The sequence below is a fragment of the Erithacus rubecula genome, assembly GCF_903797595.1.
Source record: "Erithacus rubecula genome assembly, chromosome: 2".
Taxonomy (NCBI): domain Eukaryota; kingdom Metazoa; phylum Chordata; class Aves; order Passeriformes; family Muscicapidae; genus Erithacus; species Erithacus rubecula.
In genome coordinates this window covers 105,082,914-105,094,220 of record NC_136685.1, presented here as the reverse complement: position 1 = coordinate 105,094,220, position 11,307 = coordinate 105,082,914, and the positions used below count along the sequence as shown (strand labels likewise).

At 39.0% G+C, this 11,307-nt stretch overlaps 1 protein-coding gene across 1 annotated transcript in view; it reads left to right on the top strand.

Moving 5' to 3' along the window:
• The first annotated feature begins 724 nt into the window (after positions 1-724).
• The window catches only part of PLCB1 (phospholipase C beta 1), a 363,698-nt gene continuing 353,115 nt past the window's right edge, over positions 725-11,307 (top strand). Inside the window, exon 1 of the mRNA XM_079298548.1 lies at positions 725-756. The gene's annotated coding sequence lies outside the window, so the exon portion shown is untranslated. The remainder of the gene's footprint in view (positions 757-11,307) is intronic.

The window sequence follows — 11,307 nt, the reverse complement described above, 5'->3', positions numbered from 1 at the left end:
GGAGTCAGGCAAGTCCCACCACACCCTAAGAAATGAACTCTTGCTGTCATCTCTAAAACAGAGAGCTGTCATTTGGAAATGTAACAGACATTTTTGTAAGTATTCCTGTCTGCCTACCATTTGAACTTCTGCTTCAATATTTCCCACTAAAATCCGGGCTGTGAATAAGAGGCCAGATAATTACCAGTTTTTTAGCTGTTAACAGGTACAGGTTACTTCTTCTGCCTAAGAATTGTGGATTTTATGCCCTGAATTTCTTTTGGGACTCAGCACTATCCCTTAACATAAGGATCAAAAAAAAAAATCAAATAATGAGGGACTGTAATAAAAGTATAACCCCTCCCTTAGGATTATTGCAGCATCAACCTGCTACTTTTACACTGCATTCCTATTTTCTAACAGTCTAGTAAAAGTACAAATAGCTTTTAAAAAGCCTGCTTGTTTCTCAGCAAAGTAAAAACTAGAACCTTCTTTGAATAACAAAATCAAAAAGCATTCTGCAGAGCAGACTTAAAAAGAAACAGCTGGACCAGAGCTCTGAGAGCATTTAACTCTGTTGGTCCTGATCAGCTTCACCTGGGCCCCTGCCCACACCCTTTCCACAGGTCCTTGGGTCCTATTTAAGCTCCAGCTTGGAGTATGTGTGGTGGTTTTGGTTGTGTTTTGTTTGTTTTTTTTTTTTGTTTTTGCTGCTTGGTCTCTTGTTTTAACTCCTGGCTGCTCCTGTGCCTGGTTCATCCCCTTGCTGTGTTTGAGGTAGGTGATGGATTGTGTTGTTTGTAATGGGTTTGGTTGCTGTGAGATGTTGCTCTGGTTAGGTCTGTGCTGGGGTCCTCCTCAGTTCCTGCCCTAATCCTAATCAAGCTTTTGCTGTTATCTGGTATGTGAAGATAGGCAGACAAGGTCTAGAATGAAGCTCTGGGAGGTGAGAGTGGAAGCTTTAAAAGTTAATCTTATTTTTCTGATACTTAAATGACATTGGAAGCATCTATTGTTTTAAAATATTTAGATGTGAGCAATTTGGGATTTTCTGCACTAAGTTGTTTTGTTGGGTTTTTTAAAGTTTAATTGGCCGAAGCAAGGGGAGAAAGCTTTTCCAATGGTAACTGCTCCATCCTGTTACACTGGGATGTGTGCTTGTCACAGGCTCCTGTCACTGAAACTAACAGGATTAGAGTGGGATTTGCTTCTGTACTTCAGAATAGGCTGTTCAGAAGAGTAGGTTATTGAATGCCAAATTAATCTTCTGAAAAAACATTCCTCAGCCTGCAGAGGAATGGAGATTACTGATGGTTCTTCAACAAAAGGGAACTGTTTAATGCTGTTAATAGCCAGAGTTTTTGTGTATCTTGTATGTTTGTTCAGGAAGCTTGAATGCAGGTGTCATATTCACCTCAAACACCTATTTGCAGAGTATCTGATTTCTGTGAGTTATTATCAGTAGCTTCCTGGATCAATCAGATAAGGACTGTGAATGTGTTGGTATACCTAGGCCAGATGCAGTGGAATCTCTTGGGAGTGGTGCAGTTTCAGTGCACATCAGATTCACCCAGCTGCTAATGATGGATTCCAATTAGCATCACTGGGTGTTTTTCTGCAGGGTAGCATAGCAAACCTGGCATATTTAATAAGACTGCCATGCTGCTTTCACAGCTTTAGCTGTCAACCTGCTTTTGGTCTGAGGAAATTGAAAGACTGGTTGTCAAAATCCAACCTAGAAGGAGGCAAGAAGTTAGAGAGGCTATTTGGACTTGTGAGCTTTGAGACATGAGAAAGCTATGGGAGTGTGTAACTCTACTTTATATGCTTTATATACTTTACTGCCAAGTTAGAATACTTCTTCAAATCAAAAATTTTCTTCCTTTCTGACTGAAAGCTATCATCTCTCCTTCTGCCAGTGCCTCTTGCTGTTTTGTAGCAGTTTGCAATATGTCTTTATCTTTGAGCTGCTTTTCAGTCTCACTTCAGTTGTTGGTTTCTCAAAGCATCCAGGGGAGTATATGAGGAGTTTAATCAAGATAATGGGGAAATCAAACAGTTTGTTTTGCAGCCTCTGGTTTTAAGAGGCTTGAGAAGGCCTTTCCCTACCAAATGCTGTGTGCACACCCCAAATATATTGTTGTACTGAATACCTCACTAAAGGTAGTGAGACTAATGCAAACAGAGGATGACTGATGAAGCCCAAGGCTTTCAAACTTGTAGTAGAACAGAGTTAAATGTCCTTCCTTTGCTGTTCTAGCAACTCAGTTGTAATGTCTGCATTTTTTCTTGGTTTTTTTTCCATTTGGATGCAGCAAATACCTGCTGCTCTTCCATTTCCAATGGGCCAGTCCTCACATGAGGACAAATGTTATGTTGTTGTTTGCTAATAGAAATTTTGCAATCTATTTTTTATTTGGAAATATTTCCCCGATAGAGGCAGGGGGCTGGTTGGAAACACTCTGGGTTTTGTTTTACTTTTGTCTTCAGATGTACTTGATGCTAAATGTGGGCTAAGGGATTTTTCCCAATATCTTCCCTTTATTCCTGCTGGTCACTAATGCTGTACAGATCACTAGTGCTTTTTAGAGGTGATTGCCTTTGAAAACATCTGTATATCAGAATGCCATGACAAGGAATATTAATATTATTGCTGTATTAGTTCAAATCTATAGCAAATAGCCTATGCCAACTCATCCTGAATTAATGGGTTTGAAAGAAAAAAGTTGCTAAGATTAAGTGAGTTTGTGGAATTTCCCTTAGTTCCATGTTAGGACTGCCAGACTAAGCCCTTCTTTCTCATCTGACTCAACTTCAATGTAAGAATTGGAAGGCTGGATCAGACAAATTTCTGTCAGACTAAGGCTTAATAATTTCCTGAGAGAATTGTATGAGTTAGGGCTCTGTGTAGTTTGTTTTCATGTTGGAAACCCTTGTCATCAATAGGGTTTTCTGGAGCATTTAATTTATTCTTAATTATCATCAATGGACTTGTGTGAATTTATCCGTCTTTGGACTTGTTCATAGTTCTTAGGTCCTTTAGCAGGAGGTTCCAGAATTAAATTTAGCTTCATATTCCAAAAGTATATATAAGCTTTTGCTTACATGGCCTCCTAGATCTAGCAGTGTTAGAGCTAGATAAAACTTTTTTTTCCTTCCTTTCTCTTTTACTACTTTGTAGACCAAGTGCTCTTCCACTGACTGTGGTGGAAGCTGGGCTGATGACTTATAAGGTGGAAGTCAATTCCTGCTCTCCATGTATTTCCCAGCCCTTTCCCAGTTAGCTGGCATTGTAATATGTTAATGACAGCCTGCAGCAGGTGTGATTTCCATTTGTGTGATGAACCAGTTGTGTACTGCTCCTTTGCAAACTGATGACAGATTGGGAATGCATCCAGTTAGGCAACCCATGTCCTCAACACTTGCTTGTGTTAGTGGATGCTGAGTTCCAGTCAATTAACAGTTTGTCAGCAGCTGATTACAGGATGGCAAACTTAAGAGAACCTCCTGCTAAGTGGATTTTGCCTCCCTTAGGCTATCAGTCACCTGGTAAAGATTCTGGGTTCAGGCTGAGCTTAGTTTCTTGGCTGCTGCAGAGCCTGAACAGCAATTTTGTTGAAGTCTTGGAAATTCTGAAGGTTTTCTATTTTTTTTTTTTTTGTCAAAAAAAAGAGAGACAGGGAAAGCAACACTAGCATGGAAATGTCTTGGTGACAAATCAAGCCTTAAGTCACTGTGGAAAAATACTGTTTCACAAAAAGTGAAGGGGCTGTTTCAGTAACTGCATCTTAGGAGAGATGAGGTTGGAAAGGGCCTCAAAAGATCTTGTGGCCCAGCCTGTCGTAGCAAAGGGAGGAGAGACAAAATTCTCAAGCCCCTGTCCAGCTGCAGCATGAAAACCTCCAGTGATGGGGTCTCCACACCCTTGGGGGGAAGGTGAGCTCTTGTGAGGAATAAGCTTATACCTGAGCATTGCATGTGCTTCCTCTTTAGCAGGACTGCAGGCTTTTGAGAACTTGCTGGTCCTACTCTTCCAGAAGCTTTATTCCCAAATGTGCAGCTGTTTCTTTAACCTGAGGAATATCTCTAGCAGCAAGTAGAGTGGCTGGCTTTCTCCTTTCATTATCAATGTTTGCTTCTCAATATCTGTTTAGCCATATCCACATTTCTAGAGACCCTTTACCTTTTCCTTCAGCTCTTTTTTGATATTAAGGTGATGCATGGGATTTTTTTTTTTTGTTCAATATGTGCAGCATCCTGTGTTTATTTGTAGCATTTTAGGCTATATCCTTACAGATTCAGTTCTCTGCAAGGTACAGGTACCAGGACACTCATACATTTCCTTAGCTTGTAAAGAGAGACAAATAGAGGCACAGAGTGCTTCAAAGATAAATAGTAATAATGTGTCTTGGCACTTCCATTTTTGCACTTAATGGAAGGCACTGAGCTGTATGGGCTAATGCTATGAAGAGTGGGGGGGGGGGGGGGGAAACACCACCAGATGAGAAAGGCAGTGTTCAATGCTCACTTTTTCCAGGAATGCATAAGTGCCCAGGCTTCCTGGGAGGATTATCAGTCAGAGAGAACATCATTATCTGACTGTATGTACAGAGTCAAGATGGTTTTCTCAGTTTGCTTTGCTCTCCAAATTGTAGGTCAGCAGCATAAATGGAGTGCACAGGCTCAAAATGAGATCACTGCTTTTCTGCTCTGCTCTTCTGTGTTGCCAGAATAGAAGTGGAAGGGGGAAAACTTTAAGCCTGGAACTGGGATGGCAAGGGAAGACTCTCCATGGAGACCTCCTCACTGTAAAAGGAAGGAGCATAGTTTGGAGACAGAATGCTGAACTTCAGGCACCACTCCAAATCATATTGTGGTTTGGAGATAGTGGTGGGGTTCAGGCAGCCTCTCAAGACCAAGTTGCCTAGAAAGCTTTTTTACATCTATCCTTCCATCCCTGCATGGCTGATGCAAGAAGTGGGAATTACCATCTGTGTGATTGCTTCCTTTCACCAGTCATGCTGCTCATCACCTTTACCTGGCTGGCTTGGTGTAGTTTGCACTCTGCTTTTGTTTTGAGAGTAGCACAGGGAAGAGAGTTTAGAAGCAATGTTGAAGGGAAATATGCAAAGAAATAACTTATAGTTGCTCATCAAATATTACCTAAAGTGTTTTAAGATTTATTCAGAAAGCTTAATGTGAAACAGTTAAAAATGTAAGATCAGGATGCCCACATGAAAGTGCATTAAACAGATTTAAATGTGGTCTCTTTCAGGGATAAAACCCCCTAATATGGGGCTAAATATATTTTAACATGCATCAGTTCCAGAAAATACAGTATCATTCCAAGCATTCAGAGAATTTGACTAGAGTTTTTTACATGTTAGGATACTTTCTGCCTTGATTTTGCTTTAGTAGGAGATGTGTGCAGTGGTGAACCTTATTTCAAGTCACTTGATAAGTGTGCAGCCCAATGTTATCTTTATTGGGTGCTTGACTAATGTCTTTCCCTTGCTCTCCCTCTCTTCCTCAGTTCCTTATGGCAGAAATCACTTCTGCAATTTACTTTAATGGGACTTTTCCAGGCTAGAGACAATTGCTATAGGACAAGTGTAAACTTGAATGATCTGTCATGCTGAGTGCTTGATGAACTCTGTTCAGAGACCCTTTACCTTGACAGAGCTTCACTGATTGCAATGGAGACTGATTTCTAACATTCCCATTTTTAGTGGCATCAAAGCAATGGGCTCAGTATCATTACATACATGAGACTACATTTTTCATATTGACAGGACTCTTTTTTTCTTTTTTTTTTTTTAACCACATGTGTTTTGAGGAGTTGAAACTTTAGAGGACAGTTCCTCATAGGTCCTGAATTGCAGTTACTTTGACTTCAACCATAAGGAATGTAAGAATCTTACAAAAACTAAATAGTGTGTTAATGGCTGCTATTTTCCTCTTGGGATAAGTTTGAGCTCAGTGCTGGACATTTGCTGGCTGTTGCTCCAATGCATATTTAGAATTCCTTTTGCTGCCTCTACAGATGTAATCAACTTGTCACCTTGTGCCCTTGTATGTATTATAAATGACAAAACCAACTAAAAGTGAAACTAGTAAAATCACAAACTAAATTATCTGCCTGCATCTTCAACAGCATTTTTAGTTAGTTTTTAAAACAAGGGGAATAAATAAAATATAACAATATGCTGTGTTTGGATTTTGGAAGTGACAGCTTTTGACAGTCAGTCTGTTCTCTGCCCAAAAGAAAATTCAGCTGTACATAAACATGGGAAATAAAATTACTTCTTGGAGGCCCTGGTGCTGAACAGTATGTTGGCTGAAACTTGGCAGCATCAGCCTGTTCACCTCATTTATGGAAACAAGATCTGCCATTGTACTATGTGAAAAATGAGCTCTCTTTCTGGAATCATCTCCAATAATTATCAGGTTAAAGATCAGATTTCCTTGCTAAAATGAATTTGGACTTGGATAATTACTTTAAAAGTAACAGTTTTATTGTCTTGTCTTGACTTTTCTTGTCAAAACACTTCTTAATGCACTATTTTTATTGCAGTAAATTGAAGGGAAAAAAACTGCTAAAAAAGGAATAAAATAAAAATTGTGCAAGGCATGGTGACAGGTTGAGATTGGAATTATTGTTCCATTTTTTTGAAGGAGTGAAAATGCCTGTGTCACTCTCTGCCACCAGTTCCTTCCACAATGTGCCTGGAATTATGGAAAATGCATTCCTGCCTGTTTCTTTTCCTTGCATGTGACCAGCCAGGGGCATGGAGAGAATAGGAATAGCCAGACCTTCAAATGGCTCTTCCACTCTCTGGCCTGAGAGTGAGTGAGCAATCAGGAAGCTCCTGTGGGAATAGAGTGTGGTTTTAAAATGCCCTGTGAATAATGAGCACTTTGTATCCTGCATCTCCTTGAAACCCAAGAGAATTAGGCTCTTTGCCAGGTTTAAAAAGGTAATCAGGCTGAGCATTGGAAATCAGATGTTTTCCTGTGTGAATTTGGATTCTGAATTTTGTTTTTAAATCAAGCACTGTTGACTTTGAGTCTGTTACACAAGGACACAAAAGAGAAGGAAACATAAAAAAAATACTGGAGACTTCAGTAAGTTCTGAACTGTACAGCTTCTGCAGGCTACTTGTCAGGCATGTTCCAGCTGTAGTGTTACTGAAAATATCTTAAGATCACTGTATAATTTAGTCAGCTTTGAATGTCAGATCATACAATGGAGCACATGTGCATATTTTAAAAGAAGAACTGGTAAAATTAGCCTGTTTCTGCTGAGATACTGCTTGAAGAGATGCTTGCCTTGAGTTGGCATTGCCTCAGGTGTGTGGCAGGGTGGATGGAGCTGCAGGAGGAGAAAGGGCTCTGCTCCCTTCTGGCACTGAACATTTCCCCTCATGTTTGCTTCCTTGCTGTAAATGGATGGAGGAGCACTGATAAAAAGCTTTCTCTAAAAGATGAGAGCAATTCTACACTGCTGGGAGTTTTACTGTAGTACTTAAGCCTTTTTTTTTTTTTTTTTTTTTTTTTCATTAGGTAAGAGTGTTATTGCTTAGCAATGATGTGGCCACTTAGCATTTCTTTCATGAGTTGTGGTTCTGTGGGCATCATAATAATTCAGCTCTCATTGTACTTGGAATACCTTTATAAGAAATTATTTTTTAAAGCTTCAGTACAGAGTAATTTTCAATACTTGAAAAACTATGCTCTTGTTTTATTGACATCCAAAGGCTCCAAGCATCCTGTGGAAATCCATCATTTCCTAAAAGCAGCTTTCTCCAAAAACTCTGATCAGTTTTTGTATAAATGTAATAGCACATTTATGGAATGACACTGTTAGACCCCACATTTTCTAAAAACTAGAAACTCTTTGGAAGAAGCAATGAGTTTTTACTGCTTCTCTCCTGCAAATGGATGGCACAACTCATCCCAGATTGCTCCAAGTGATCCAATTTTCATTGTTACAAAAGACAAATAGTCACCAGTGCCCTCTGTGGTGTGCTCTCAGATGAGCAATCTGGGACTTATAGTTGTGCTGATATGCTGAGCTCCTGGGAGAAAAGAGAAATATCCACTCCAGTGAAATCCTGTGTGCAGATGTTGAAATGAAAGGAATGCTGACAAATGCCAATTATTTCCTTTTAGTCTACTTTTTGCATATTCTATCAGATCTGCTTGATTTACTGATGAAAACAAGTTCCTGCATTGCACACTGTGGATGAGTACTTAAAAATGAATAAAAATTGGAAAGAGGGATGTTGCCTCTGAACACCCGAAGAAAAATGAAAACCAGCAGTGCAAATCTGTCTTGTCAGAGGCCTTGCTGATGAAACAATAGTTTTTAAAATAATATTTAATATTACATTAATGTAATATTTAATATTACATTGTCTTCAGAAGGGTAGTGGAACCTTGGAAGGTATATTTTGAATGAGAATATATTAATTTATGTGCCCAAAGCAATTACTTTAATAGGAATGTCAAGCTATTTTTGCTAAAACTAAGTGAATAAATTGATTTTAATTAAGGGATTTGATCCCAGTTCTGGTCTGCCAAGGCTGCCATGTATTTTAGCAAAAGGATAAAAGAAATCAATTGGTGTAGGAAAAGCAACCTCCCTGAGCACATGGGAATATATTTTATTTAACTCTTTGGCTATTGGGTACTTTCCAAGATTTGTGTGGGAGACATAGAATGAATTTTAAATATTCTACAAGTCTCAAGAACCAGAGAGAAAGAGGAGCCAGGAGTGGAACATGAAGATAATGCAGACAGGGAGGGAGCAGGGTCAGGTCACTCAGAATTGTTTTTTAAATAGGAAATGTATTCTGAATGCTTTTATTCCTGCTTCTGTTTTTGTTTCTTCAAACACCAGTTTACATTCTTAGCAATTGCTACATTAGTATGATTTTCCAAGGATTTTAATATTTTGGATATCACTGACAAACTGTGGGTCATAGTTGCAGCTCTGCTGAGTTTGCCATAGCCCTGCCAGGGGTTTAGATTGTGAATATTTAGGTACACTGCAATCTGCTAAGACTGAAATCTTAAATGCCAGTTTTTAAAGCTTTGGCTTTGTAATCAATTCAACCTACAAAAAGATTATAAGGCAGTGTGGTGCTCAAAAGTGGTTGTTTTTTTTTTTTTTTTTTTTTAAATTCAAGCAGAGATAATCATCAACTTCTCAAAGTTTAAAAATTCCTTTATAGAATATGTACAGGTCCAAACTATAATGATTGGAATGAGTGCTTTGAAGGTCAATAAATTAGGCTTATCTTCACAAGGGAAGCAGAGATTTGATAAAAGCATTTCATTGCTGGATGATGTTATTTTGGTTGTGAATTGTCATCAAAGTGCCTTAAAGTCAGCTCTCCCTTGTCTTTTGCATAATCAAAGGTGTGTGGTTGGAACTTTCTCTTGGATTTTCATTTTAGGCTAAGAGTTATGTTTCAGACATTCAGTGCTTATTCAGAAAGTGACATTTCTGCCAGAAAGTCTCCGTGAAAGGTTTCAGTTAGATCTGGCTTTTCGTTGAAAAAGGTGGATTCTGGTGGATTTTCTCCCAGCTCATGAGTCACAGCAGCTTTGTTATTTCCAGATAGTGGCACTATTCAGTGTTTTTGTGATAGTATATTTTTTTTAATCTATAGGCCACTGCAGTTGTAGCTGGAGGACTGGCAGACCTATAAATAGGAGCATGTCCATTCCATAAGTATGAGTAACAATGAGGAATTATTGTACCTTATCTGCTCACAGCTACATGTGGAGAAATGCAGTTCAGCATTGGACCTAAATGCTTAAAACACTGGAAGTACTGAAGGCAAGGCAACTCTGTGAGCATGAAAGGAAGAGAGGCCACTGAAAGTTGTCTTTTAGTGGGAGCCTCCCCAAAGGAAAACCTGTTCCACTGATGTGAGTGTAGCAAACCCAAAGGACAATAAGTAGCTCAAGCAGGCCAAGAAAACAACAGAGGGAATTAGAACTGGAAGCAGGCCTGCAGAATGATGGATAGCTGCTGGATTAGTCAGTACATGGAAACTTTAGTTGGCATTCATGTAGTCTTGAGCCTCAAAGAAGAACCACAATGATCTCTTGGGAGATTATTTTAAGATCCCAAAGAATGTATGTGCGATTTCATCGTGTGCTCATCCAGCCTGGGCTTTAATTTAGGAGTGAAAGTGCAGAGCATCCCCTGGATGCAGAGCTACTGATGTTCTATGGGGGGAGAAAAAGAAAACTAGCTCATTTTCACATCCACAGTAAGTTATTTTCCCTCAGGATGATTTTTACAGCACACTTGGATCTCTCACTTATTTTGCAGTCATAAGCTGTCCCCACTAGAAAAGGGAATAGAGATCACATTTGGCATAATGCCATTTAGAAGAAATTGTTTTAGCTGCTAAATAGAAATTTAGTTCAAATTAATTGTAAAACTGGTTTCAAGGTTAACTTTCAAACAGATTTCTTGAAGCTTACTTTTAAAAAGTGGTGATTTTACATGTTTGTTGTTTTAGGAATAAATTGCTTGCCTAATCAAACTAAAATGAGTTTTAAAGTGCAGGTGTATGTAATGTTGGCATTTGGATATGAATATCCAGATATATAAAATGATATGTATGATATATAAAATGTCCCTTTCTTGTCCAATAAGCTAAACTCATGATGCCAACAATAGTTTGCTATTAGTGTATCAAAACTAATTATTGTGGAGATTATGCAGAAAATAAAAGGTTCCCTAAAAAAATCCAGACAGGTTTTTTTATCTTGAAGGAGTCAGATGAGGTGTAGAAGCAAGCATTAAGTGTTCCTTTGAGCCATGCCTTGTTTTACCTTCAAATGCACCTGATTCCCCCAAAAAGAGTAGGAAAAGTTTGTCCCCACTGAGTGAAGAACTTGAGTTTGGGGAGTTTGCTTTCAAGTTAAAATTTGGCAGCTGTGCACACTGTTCCCTTTTTTTTTCTCCACTGTTTCTTCTGCAGATTAACTGCCTATTTCTTCTCCAGCAAGAGAGGTTTCCAGTGTGTGTGCTGATTCTCTAAGTGGCTGTATTTCTAATTTTCTGCTGCTGTGAATGTCAGTGGCTGGAGCAGAGGAATGGTGTTCTGGGCAGGCAGTGAACTCCTCAAATGCAGTGTGTGATAGAGATAGGTGGATGTTATGATTCCAGAACAGCTGTGCTAATTTCCAGGTGCTGAATAAACTTCTCACTCTGTTTCAGTAGGTGAAGGCTCTCTATGCAGGACAGATACCCAGTGGAGACAGAATGTTCTAATTTATGAAATCATGAAATGCTTTTGACAC